Genomic DNA, 14,231 nt, shown 5'->3' with positions numbered 1-14,231 from the left:
CTACAAGTTTTCATATACCATGTCTACACTGTCATAAATAACCAGGAACATGAGAATATAAAGTCAGAACACCAAAAGAGCAACAGACAATAGAAACAGCAGAAAACTTAAAGTTATCAGATACAGTTACCATGGTTTAACATGTTCAAGGAACAAAAAGACAATTTGAAGAATTTCAAGAGAAAATAAATATTTTTAAAAAGAGCCTAATGGAAATTCTAGAAGAAGAAAAAATACAATACCTAACTTAAAATTTTTAATATAATAGTTTAAGTGATATGAGTTATTAGAGTTGAAGAGGGAATTAGTGGATAATAAATCAGAAAAAATATGCATTGAAATAGAAATAGAAGCAAGGAAACAAAATATAGATAAGAACATATGAGATATAGAGGATACTTTGAAAAGGTCTATTATAAGTAGGTGGAGTCTCAGAAAGGGATGGAAGAAGGAAGCAAAGCTTAAAGACATACTTGACTAAAAATTTCCCCAACTGAAAAGATATCAAATTACAGGTATAAACATTTCCATGAAGTCAAGAATTATAAGGAAAATGAGTCTAAGGAAACATCATAAAAAGATGACTAAAAGTCAAAGACAAAGAAGAAGCATTCTGGATCACATTCAAAGAGCAGCAATAAGATTGTTAACTTTTCATGAGGAACCATAGCAGCCATCCAGCAATGAAATGCTATCTAGTGTCACAGCCATTTTATCTCAGCGTACTGAAGATATCATGTCTTATCCAGCAAAATATCACTTTAATATGATGGTGAAATAAAGACATTTTCAAACAAATAGAAATTGAGAGTATATATCCTCACCAGCCACTGATCAAACAAAATACCATAACATGTTTTTTAGACAGATGGTAAGTGATCCCTGATAGAAGTTTGAAGATACAGAAAGCAATATTTGAAAAAAAATATTGGAGTGATATTAATTGCTTAAAATAAAATATAGTGTGTTATAGAGTTAGATACATCTAGAATCCATATCATAACAGCATATTAATTGCAAATGGAGCAAATGAAGTTAATGTATTCTAAAACGTTTGCATTGTTTGAGAAGGAGGGTAACTACTAATTCATATTACATTTAGACAAGAATATTCATTATATAGTCAGGAGAGCTAATCTCAAAGTGTTACCCACAGGTTGAAGGAGCACCCAAGACCTTTCAGTGGGTCTATAAAGACAATATTATTTTTATAAAAAATATTTTTATAACAAGATGTTATTTGCGATTTTTACTCAGCTGGCATTCGATTTGATTGTGTAGAAACCATGATGAGTAAAATTGATGGCTTCCTAGCCCATATCAAGGCAGTAATGTCAAACTGTACTAGTCTTTATTGTACTTTTCTATCCTAGGGGTCAGCTTTTTTTTTTTTTCCTGCAAAGGTCAAGATAGGAAATGTTTTAGACTTTCTGGGCCATGCAGTCTCTGTCTTGATTGCTAAACACTGCAGTTAAAGAGCAAAATCCTCAGTAGATGATTTGCAAATAAATGGGCATGGCTGTATTCCCATAAGAAATTATTTTTTTTTAAAAGTATCTGGGTTAGGTTTGACCTATGGACTATAGTTTACTGACCTCTGTTCTATGACACATTTGTGGTAAAAGCAACACACACACATATTTATTTAAGAATGTCCCTTCTTGAAGCAGTAGAAATTACTGATTTTGTTAAAGCTTGACATTTGAGTATGCATATTTTTAGTATTCTTTGTGGCATAATGGGAAGTAAGCATAAAACATTTTGCCTACAGCTAAAGTAGGATGATTGTCTGGAGGAAAAGTACTTAGGTGATTATATCGTTTGCGAGATGAACTAATTGCTTCTTCTGGAATACCATTGCTACTTGAAAAAACAATTAATGGATGAGCTACAGCTATTTAGATTTAGAAATTTGATAGACTAGCCAATGAGACATAAAGGGATGTCTTATAATGGGTTTTTGGGAAAAATTCTTTGCTATCAAAAAAGACCCCCTAATGGTTGCTCTTCCTCCACTGGACATTATCCTGTCTGCATGTGATGCCCAGAACTGTGATAACCATTTTGTAAGGTAAAAAGTGGCTTACCTGAAGACAAAGCCAATCGCATCCTAAGTGACATACTGCTAATATACTGAGTTGATAGGATCGCAGTACAAGGGTTACTACTTGACTTCTATCAGGTCATTAATTTATCCATTTATTTACCAAGCATATATTGAATGCTAATTATATACTAGGCACAGAGGAAAATGGCAGAGTCCCTCAACTCCTAGAAATTCTAATACAAAGGACAGAGAACAAACTTGTAAGTAGATATATGAGGAGAATTCAGAGTGCTATGGAAGTGTGACCTAGTTTGGGATGAAGGGAATGCATTTCTGAGGGAATGTATACTGTAAACTAAACCTGAATGAGGAGCAAGAGTTGATTAGGATAAAGGATAGGAAAAGGTTTCCTTTCTGGAAACCAACACACTTAAATTATGAAAGAGCAGGGAACACATGCTAGGAAGTTAAGGAAAGCTTATATGCCTTTAGCAAAAAGAACAGGAGGCAGTCATGGGGGCTGAAGAAGTGATTGGTCACCCTACAATCCTGGAATATTATGGACTGAATTAGAGATTTTTATCTTTATCCCAAAAGATAGACAGATTTATTGATGGTTTAAAGCTGGATCTTGACATGGTTCAATTAGAATTTTAAAAAGATCTTTCTGGAGAAGAGCTGAGATGGTAGTCTAGTAGAAGGGACTCTTTGAGTGGAAAGGAAAGACCAAAGGTGACAATGACAAGAAAGAAAGGGAGAAAATGCCTGGAGAAAATGCCCAGAGACAATACCAAAACAAGTAATATAATGGCACTAAATACATACCTATCAATAATTACTCTGAATGTAAATGGACTAAATGCTTCATTTAAAAGACATAGGGTGTCAGAATAGATTAAGAAAACAAGACCCATCTATGCGCTATCTACAAAAGACTCACTTTAGACCTAAAGACACCTGCAGGTTAGAAGTGAGGGGATGGAGAAATATTTATCATGCTAATGGACATCAAAAGAAACCTGGAATAGCATGCTTATATTGGACAAACTAGACTTGAAACCAAAGACTGTAACAAGAAGTGAAGAAGGACATTATATCATAATAAATGGGACAATCCAACAAGAAGAGCTAACAATTGTAAATATTTATGTATCCAACACAGGAGTACTCATATGTACATATAAAACAATTAATAATAAACATAAAGGAACTCATTGATAATAATACAAGAATAGTAGAAGACTATCCTTATTCTATTTAAACACTCCACTTGCCTCTATGAAAAGATCTTTTTTTTTTCTTCTTCGATTTCATTTATTTATTCATGAGAGACACAAAGGGAGAGAGAGGCAGAGACACAGGCAGAGGGAGAAGCAGGCTCCATGCAGGGAGCCTGATGTGGGACTCGATCCCAGGACCCCAGGATCAGCTCTGGGCCAAAGGCAGGTGCTAAACCACTGAGCCACCCAGGGATCCCTATGGACAGATCTTGTAAACAGAAAATCAACAAGGAAACAATCACTTTGTTCTTTTTTTTAAATTTATTTTTTATTGGTGTTCAATTTACCAATATACAGAATAACCCCCAGTGCCCGTCACCCATTCACTCCCACCCCCCGCCCTCCTCCCCTTCTACCACCCCTAGTTCGTTTCCCAGAGTTAGCAGTCTTCATGTTCTGTCTCCCTTTCTGATATTTCCCACACATTTCTTCTCCCTTCCCTTATATTCCCTTTCACTAGAATTCTCGCCTGCCACTTTGAATGACAAAGTGGATCAGATGGACTTGATAGATATATTCAGAAAAGTCCATCTAAAGCAGTAGAAAATACATTCTTTTCAAGTACACAAGGGACACCAGAATAGATCACATACTAGGTAAAAAATCAGACCTCAACATGTACAAAAAGATGGAGATCAATCCATGCATATCTTCTCCCCACAACACTGTGAAGCTTAAAGTCAACCATAAGAAAAATTAAGAAAGACCACATATACATGGAGGTTAAACAACATGCTACTAAACAATTAATGGGTCAACCAGGAAATCAAAGAAGAAATTAAAAAATACATGGAAAGATGAAAATGAGAACACAACTGGTCTCAAACCTTTGGGATGCAGCAAAAGCAGTCCTCAGAGGGAAGCAATACAGGCTTACCTCAAGAAGCAAGAAAAATCTCAAATATACAACCTAAACTTACACCTTAAGGAGCTAGAAAAAGAACAAGAAACAAAGAAGCCTAAAGCCATCAGAAGGAAGGAATTAATAAAGATTAGGGCAGAAATAAGTGATACAAGAGCTAAAAAAAAATCAATAGAACAGATCAATAAAACCAGGAGCTGATTCTTTGAAAAAAATAATAAAATTGATAAACTTCTAGCCAGACTTATCAAAAAGAAAAGACCCAAAGTAAATAAAATCACAAATGAGAGAGGAGGCATAACAACCAACACCACAGAAATACAAACAATCATAAAAGAATATTATGAAAAACTACACATCAAGAAATTGGACAACCTTGAAGAACTAGACAATTCCTACAATCATATAAACTACAAAAACTTGGGACACCAGGGTGGCTCAGCAGTTGAACATCTGCCTTCGGCTCAGGGTGTAATCCCGGGATTGAGTCCCACATCAGGCTCCTCACAGGGAGCCTGCTTCTCCCTCTGTGTCTCTGCCTCTCTCTCTGCGTCTTTCATGAATGAATGAATAAATAAATAAAGTCTTTAAAAAAATAAACTACAAAAACTGAAACAGGAACAAATAGAAAACTTGAATAGACTGGAAATCAGCAGTCAGTAATCAAAAAACTCCCAACACACACAAAAGGCCAGGGCCAGATGGCTTTGCAGGCGAATTCTACCAAACATTTGAAGAAGAGCTGATACCAATGCTTCCCAAACTATTCCAAAAAACATAAATGGAAAGAAAACCAGCATTACCCTAATACCAAAACCTGATAAAGACTTGAATGACAGGCCGATATCTCTGATGATCATGGATGCAAACCTTCTGAAAAAATACCAGCAAACTGAATCCAGGAATACATGAAAAGAATCATTCACCGTGATCAAGTGAGATTTGCTCCTGGGATGCAAGAGTGGCTCAATTTGCAAATCAATCAATGTGATACAACACATTAATAAAAGAATACCAGAATAGGCAAAACAGCCCCGAAAAAGAAAAAGCAAAGTTGGAGGCATCACACTTCTAGATTTCAAGTTATATTACAAAGCTGTAGTGATCAAGACAGTATGGTACAGGTGCATAGATCAATAGGACAGAACAGAAAATGCAGAAAGGAATCCATAATTATATGGTTAATTAACCTTTGACAAAGCAGGAAAGAATTTGGAAAAGACAGTCTCTTCAACAAATGGTGCTGGGAAAACTGGACAGCAACATCCAACCCTAACCCTAAACCTAACCATAACACAGACCCTAATTTCATCCCTCTAGAGAAATCTCTGAACGAGAGTACAATAAGCACATATCCTCATCCTAGCCCTAACACTAACCCTACCCTTACTCTGGCCCTAAGCCAAACCCTAACACTACATGTGAGGGGAAAAAAAATGACTTGGTATAGCTGAGTGAAGTAAGTCAGTCGGAGAAGGACGAACATTATATGTTCTCATTCATTTGGGGAATATGAATAATAGTGAAAGGGAATAAAAGGGAAGGGAGAAGAAATGTGTGGGAAATATCAGAAAGGGAGACAGAACGTAAAGACTGCTAATGCTGGGAAACGAACTAGGGGTGGTAGAAGGGGAGGAGGGCGGGGGGTGGGAGTGAATGGGTGACGGGCACTGGGGGTTATTCTGTATGTTAGTAAATTGAACACCAATAAAAAATTAAAAAAAATGACTTGGTATAAATATGCAATGGAATATCACCCAGCCATAAAAATGAATGAAATCCTACCATTTGCAAAGACTTCAGGGAGCTAGAGAGTATATTCTAAGTGAAATAAGTTAGTCAGAGAAAGACTATGATTTTACTCATATGTGGAATTTAAGAAACAAAACAAATGAGCAAATGGAAAATAAGAGAGAGGCAAACCAGGAAAAGTCTTGACTATAGAGAACACAATGACAGTTACCAGAGCAGAGGTAGGTGGGGGGATGGATTAAATAGGTGATAAGGATTAAGGAGTGCACCTGTGATGATGAGTGTTGGATGTTGTAAGGAAGTATTATATCACTGTATCACACACAAGAATCTAATATTACACTATATGTTAACTAAGTGGAATTAAAATAAAAACTTTAAAATGAAGATATTTCAGGCCATAGTGTGGAAAATGGATCTGAGCCTGAATCCAGGACCTCAGTAAAAAGGCAGGAGAGAGATAAAATGCTTCACTAGCGCAATGGTAGTGGTGTTGAAACATGGAAATGTAACCTAGGTTACATTTCAGTGAATGGGTGAATGTGAGGTTTAAGCAAACACCCAAAGGATGCCTAAGAGATGGGTGCATTAAAGAATAGAAGGAATTTTGACAGACTTTCTTTTTTTCAGGGTTGAGGCAGGGAGAGAGCATATGTAAAATGTTGTAGCACAGGTCCCAGATCAAAATTTCTATAATTTTTGCCTAATTTCCCACTTTGTCTGATAGTTCTATATATCCCAGATTTTGCCCATCTAAACTTCCTATTATTTCCAAGGGAAAATTTTAAGATCTCTATTGCCAGAATGTAATAGTGCCCAATGAAATATTTTCACATGATTTACATAATTTTATAAACTCTTATGTGATTATATTTAATTGGTTAAGATACATGGTTCAATTGGTATAACTGCATGATTCCACTACTCCAATTTTTTTTTTTAGACTTTTATTTACTCATTCATGAGAGACACAGAGAGAGACACAGAGACACAGGCAGAAGGAGAAGCAGACTCCCTGCAGGGAACTTGATGTAGGAGTTGATTCCGGGACCCCATGATCACTCCCTGAGCTGAAGGCAGACACTCAACCACTGAGCCATCCAGGTGTCTCTACTCCTAAATATTCTTTCTCACAGAAGACACCAAACTTGAAATCCTCTGAGTATTTTTTAAAAATTTAAAAGGAAAGCATATGCCAAAGACAATTATACATTTTTGTGTGCTTGTTCTACCAAGTCTTGAATCGCTTTATTCCAGTCATAATAGACTGGAATATTTAAATAATTTTTGACTTTTAACTCGGTAGTTAGAGGTTTATCACTAAATTTATCCCTGAAACTAATATTATGTTATATTAACTAACTGGAATTTAAGTAAAATTTTGAAGAAAAAAAAAAGAGGCAAAACTTCATTTTAGATAAATAATGAAAGATAACACACAGATTTTCAGAAATTGAAAACACTTTATGTAAGAATAGTCTTCAGTTCATCTATTTTCATAATAAAAGATAATTTCTTATGGAAAGTAACCATGTAATATATATTTTGATTCCTTCTAGTGGGAAGGAATGAAGATTCTTTGGCTCCTTTGGAAGCTATAACACTATGAAATGATCTATGTAGTTATTTCATTTAGAAATACATCTGTCAATTTAAAAAGTAGGCTTAAGAGAATTCCTCCATGATTTCTTGGTCAAATCACTTCATTTTATTATTTTTTAAAATATTTTATTTACTTCAGAGAGAGAGAGAGACAGAGTGGGGAGGAGGCAGAGGGAGAAGGAGATTCCCTGCTGAGCAGAGAGCCTGACAGGGCTGGACCCCAGGACTCTGAGAGCTGAAGGCAGACACTTAACCGACTGAGCCACCCAGGCACCTTTTTTTTATTTTTTAGAAGAGGAATTAGATTGAATCAGAAAGTTATTACATACTGTTTTTCCAAAACCTTCAAAGTTTTCATATCTAATATTTTGGAAAATATAAGGTATTTCCTTAGTGCAATCTTAAACATCACATTTATTAAACTTCTGTATAAATTTGGCTAACAAAACAAACAAAACAAAACTGTGATCATGGAAATGCTATTTTTCTCTCCAGAAATGGTTCTTTTCATGTAAGAAAAGGTTTCTTTGGAATCCAAATTTACAGACAGAAATGCTCTTATTCCAGAACTCGGAAGCACAAACTAATATTCACACAGTAAAATAATTCGTGAGTTATTCAGTCAAAAATATATACTTGTTTTCAAACTCCTCAAATGAGATTGGGATATTTCCATTCCTCTTCCTTCTATCTCTTTGCTCTATTTCATCCTCTAGAGAGTGAGTGGGACTGACTTTACTTCTGGGCATTTCTTATCATAATAAGGCTTTCACCCTTCATCATCATGCATTACCGCACATGTTATCTCATTGGTTTCTTGCCCTTTGGACTCTCGGCATCAATTTCTGCTACCTCTCCTTCAAGCTCCATAACCACAGTAGCTACCATAGCAGTATCAGCAAATGTCCCAGGTCTCTGAATCTTAAGTGTCCTGTTTTATCTCTGGAATTTTGCTTTGTTTGAGGATTTATTCTGAAATTTCTTGCTATCTGATCAGTTCTTTGAAGGGCTCATAGAAAAATTCTTACTTTCGTCTTCCTGCATCTTTATTTCCGAGTTAGTCTAAATAACCAGGGTAATCATCACAGCAAACAATACCACAGTTCAAAGTCAAATCATTTTTTTGATTTTTTTTTTAATGCTACTCCTTGGGTCCAAGTCACTATTTTATCTTGTCTGAATTATTGGAATACCTCCTAACTGGTCACTGTTTTTATTGTTCTTAGACACCAATAGTCTACCTTCAATAGCTCAACCAAAATAATCTTGCAAAAACCTGAAACAGAGTGTTAGGTTTCTGCTCAAAATCTTCCACAGCTTCCCATTTCACTCTGGGTAGCAGCCAGACCCTTAAAAGCAGCCTATAGGTCTTTCTCTGACATTCTTAACAGGCCCTGGCGTTGGGGTCTTACTCCCTTGCTATTCTGGGTGGCTGAACCCCTGTTTCCCTGGGTTTCCATATAGCTTACTTCTCTATGTATTTCAGATACATATTCAGATGTATTTCAGTGGCTTGGCTGCTCTATCTAAAATCACAGTCTACCCCTCACCTCTGCAGTTGTGTCCTTACTATTCATTATTCTTTTTCTCTAGCACTTAGGGCATAATCTCTATGTATTTATTTATGTTCTCTCACCTGAAAATCAGCTGTGAAATGGAGAAAATTTTGCTTTTTTTCTTTTAACTTTTCCATCTTCAGTTTCTAAACTAGCACCTGATACATAATTGCACCCAATAATTATTTTTGGAATAAATGATCCATTATAGACACCAATAAATCATGACAATTAGTGTAATATGAGAGAAGTATACTTTTCCATTAAAATGATTGTAATACCAGTTTTTAAGTGTAATCTGATAGAGCTCACCTAACTGTTCACTGTCACAAGGCTCTCTCTCCTTCATTAAATAAATATATAATTTTTTTCTTTCTTTTCTCTCTCCCCAATAATGCAGAAAAACAACACAAAAACAAATAAATAATCATAGTAGTTGTTACCTTAACATGGAAAAATACTTTCTTGGTATCTCTTCCCTGCAAAATGAATACACCTGTATATCTAATGCCTATGAACACAGTGAATCCTCCATTTCAAAAATGATTTTCGCAATTTGAACATGTAATCAATTCCCCTAGACTGAAGCCTAACACATTTACTGTGAAAAGGCAAAGAGAGAATATTTCTAAGGCTTACAAACTATAATTAAGGAAGAAGATACTGTCCTTGTTTTTCTTTAATAAAATTCCCTCCCTCTCCAGTCTGCACTCATTTTCCTGTGTATCAACTGTCTGTCTTTTATTTCTTGATTCATTTTTTTCAAGTTCATTTTTCCTCTTCTATGGGCTTCCTCTTACATATAATAGACAATGTTTTCTGAACATTCATCATGTATTTTATAACAGTTTACTCACTTCCCTCTGTTGTTTTATTTTAACTTCAACAGTAACTGAAAGGCTTTCAGCTTGAAGTGTCAGCATTAAAATAAAAGATTGAGTATCCTCTAAGACAGAAATTGTCTGGATGTCATATAAATCGCTTCTAAATTTCTCTGGCAATGTTACCTTAACTTTCACCTATCATTTGAATACCTAATAATTTAAGATCATTTACATTTCAGAAAAATAGAAGCTAGAGAAGTGAGCCACCATTTTCTATCATAATTAGTACACATCTATCGCTCACTCTCATGATACCATCCTCCGTGCATGATGAAGGTTATACTCCAAGAACCCACTTTCCCTTCAAAGGGAACTCCAATAAAGAAGTGCCTGTTCTGCAGGATTGGAGAAGGAAGCACTCATTAGACCTTGGTGAAAGACAAGTCTTACTAAAAGAGAAAAGAGGATTCTTAAATCTCTTCTAAAATATTGGCTCTGGATGTAAATGATGTACAAAAAAATGGACAGAGAAAATAAAACCCAGAGACACCAAAAAGCAAACTTTTAACAATCTAATAAAATTGTCTCTTGTTAAGAAATGGTAATACCTCAATGGAGCAGCTGTGAAACTGTTAAAAATGATGTGCCTCCATGAGAGTTAAGTGTCATTCCAGATGTGGGGGAAAGGGCTAGATTGTAAAAAGCAAATAACTCTCCAAACCTTTTCTTGATATTGTTTGCCCAGGTTTAGAAGTCTACTAAATAGGCAATAGTTGTTTTTTCATGCCACATTTAAAACCACTCTTTCCTTCCTCCCTCCACCGTCTGCCCTTCCGTCCTTTCTTTCTTCTCACCTCTGTTCTGCTTCTGCTCCTTCCTTCTCTTACCAAAAAAAAAAAAAAAAAAAAAAAAAAAGATACAGTACCATTAGGGACCAGACAGGGTTCTAAGTACTACAGAGACAAAAATGATTAACAGGATTTATACTGAGAAAACAAAGAAACCAGCACACATACAAGTACACATTGTAGATGTGAAACTGGGAACAAACGTGAAGATAAGTCATCCAATCCTCATTTTACAGATGATGATTTTGACCTTCTTAGAAGTAGATGTCGGGGATCATTTTTCTAATTAAATGGTGAAAACATGGTGCTAGAAAGTTGGATTTCTGATGCCTGGTCCAGTTCATTTTCTCTTAAAGAATGTTGACTTTTAGGGAGAACAAATAGTCAAGTGAAAGTTTAAAGTAAAGAAAAAAATTAAATGCTAAGCTGAACTATACTATTAAAAATTTAAACTTGCTGGGGTGTCTGGGTGGCTCAGTTGGTTAACTGTCTGACTTCAGCACAGGTCATGATCTAAGGGTCCTGGAATGGAGTCCCACATTGGGCTCCCTGCTCAACAGAGAGTCTGCTTCTCCCTCTCCCTCTGCCCCTCCCTCCCACTCATGTGTTCTCTCTCTGCCTCTGAAATAAATAAAATCTTAAAAACAAAGAAACCTTAAACTTGCTTTGACATTCAAAGATGAAGTTATAAATCAAAGATGTTTACTATTTAAGTCTGTATATATTTTTCATGCTTAACATCAAGGGCACTATTTAGTTTCAGAAATAATAAATGGAAAACTGGCCCTAGTAATTAGGGTCACATATACAGGACAGTATTCCATAGTTATGAGAACAGAGAGCTTTTGACTGATACATTCAAGGAAACTCTTTAAATTTAATTTATCAATTTGTTCTTTACTCAAGCCTCTAATTTTACCAGTAGGTTTAGACAGGTAGACATTTGCTACAAAAGAAGAATTGAATCTTAATGAATACATTAAATAAATAATGAATGTGATGACACTTACATCTGGTTGCCAGGCAGGCCTTGAAGGCTCAATGCGAAGACTGAAATGAAGTTAAGTGGCAGATCTTGTAAAGTTGGTTGAAAGGACACAGTAGATTATTGGACATACCACTAACCTACTGCAGGATTCTCTTACAAAGCAAGAACATGGATCCTATACAGATAAAAATTTACTTGTTTAATAATGTTTTCACTATATAATAAAGGACAAATTAAATAGTTTTTTATATTACAAAGGAATTTATTCACATTTTAAAAAATGCATATCTTTCGGGCATTTAAGTACTGCTTTACTATTTGTTAGAGCAAATATTGGACATAAAAAACCTTAAAGATCAAAGGTCAACTTTCACAGATAACTGAAGATGATTCATAGAAAAAGATAAGCCAATTTCAGATGAAAATTTAAAGTTGAGACATTCAACTAATGACCATTTGATGTGTGTTTAAATGAATTGTTTGTAATGATCTTCAATTCCTCTTTAAAATCATTATTTTCGCTTACTGAATGAGTCATAATTTTTGAAATTTTAAGAATCTTTTTACTTTTTGTTAACCAATAGAATAAGACTAAACTGGAAAATGCACAATGCTTTAAAAATCCATATTTAAAATTATGCATAAAAATACAATTATGCTGTGAAATGTTGTAAATACACTCTATGCATAGTATGTAGCCCTCTGTGTGTTGTGACTTAGGAGGCTAGGGAAGATTCTTTAAAGCTCTCAAAAAATTTCTTATCTACTTTGTAGGATAGAAAAATTTAACTTGAACATAATATTTTTATATAAAAAATGATGTTTACAATGTAAATATTGATTATAAAGGTGACTCAATAATAAATCAGATTAGTGTTTAAGTCTGATAAATACTCATTTGAGGGAAGCTTTCAATTTGGGAGAACATATAGTTCAAATGAAGTATATTTATTGAGTGTCTGGCACTTTACTTGGGTTGAGGATATATATAGAATAATACATAATGTCTATATTTACTGAATAGTAGGACATAGAAATTGTCAAATTAAAGAAGTATAATCAGTGCTATGACAAAGAGAATCAGAGTACAAGAGTATCCTACAGCAGAGTGATCTGACCTAGACTGAAAAACAAAGCCCACCTTATGTAAAGAAAAAGTAGAATCCAGCTGGCAGAGAGTGGGGGAAAGAGCAGTCCAGTCAAGGATTACATGTTTATTAATTTAACGTGTTCAATTTTTTTCCTCATATTATGTAAAACATATGAAATCACTTTTTTCTATGTACATTTTCCCATAAAATAACACATATATGAACAATCACTTGAGAGATAAAGTATAAGTTTCTATAAATAGGAACAATTATGTATGTATGTATATTATGTATTTATACATACACAGAAACACTCCTACCATACAAATATGCACACAGATCTGTACATATGTCTATATATGTATATATATCTCCACATATATCCATATTACAGATTTAAAAATATTTACCCTATTGTGCTGCTATATTAAATAACCATTATTTTAAATACTGTACTCTATGTGTGGGATCTAATAGTTCACTGCTAAGTTCATGTTAATTACTTCTGAGTATAATACCTCACATATTTATAAGCACAGTCTCTTATCGAATGTGATATTGGTAGTGACTGCATTTATTCCTTGTCTGGGCTCTTGATTCTCCACCTGTGTACCTATACCCTGAGATGGCTGATGCTCTGTTTTCTCATGGAAGATATGCCACACTTATCAGATACTGATACCAGTAATGTGCCACATTCTCAGGAGATCCCCTATATGAAGGCCTGCTGGCTTTCAGCAGACATAAAGTTAATAACACTCTCTCTTCTTATTTCTCTCTTTTTTTCCCTTATTATTTCTCATGTTGTGCTGCCTTAAATAGTTTAATAGCTTTTTTTTCTTGCAGATAAGAACAGGTGAGAAAATGAGCCAGAAGATAAATTTGTGACAGACCCCACCCTATATTTAGAATTCCCTTTATTCTAAATAAACACACACACACACACACCTTAGGCTTCTCTTGAAATTCTTGTATCTGTGACATATTATTTCTCATGATGGACACCTTTTGGTGGAGATAGTTTTTCAGGAAAATGTTTCTATTTTATTATTTTATTAATTCATAAAATTTTTTAGACAAAATGTTGCCCTTCACATTGGTTTAATAGCCAAAATTCATTTATATTCTGTTAATCCAATCCTGGTTAATACTTGGAATCATATTTGTTCATACTACATTATTTTAATTTGACTCCTTCCCTAATAAGTCACTATTGGTGACTTTCTATATCATGACAGAGAACTAATAACCCATATGTTAAGTGAATGGGTTTTGGACAAATTCAGACAAAATTTGGTAAAAACCCTCATCCTGGCACTTGTTAGATGTTTGATATTGGACAAACTAGTTGCTTTTTTCAAGCCTCAGTTACAAAATGAGT

The sequence above is a fragment of the Canis lupus genome, chromosome 36 (genome assembly GCF_003254725.2).
Source record: "Canis lupus dingo isolate Sandy chromosome 36, ASM325472v2, whole genome shotgun sequence".
NCBI classification, from domain to species: domain Eukaryota; kingdom Metazoa; phylum Chordata; class Mammalia; order Carnivora; family Canidae; genus Canis; species Canis lupus.
This window is presented reverse-complemented; position numbering follows the sequence as displayed.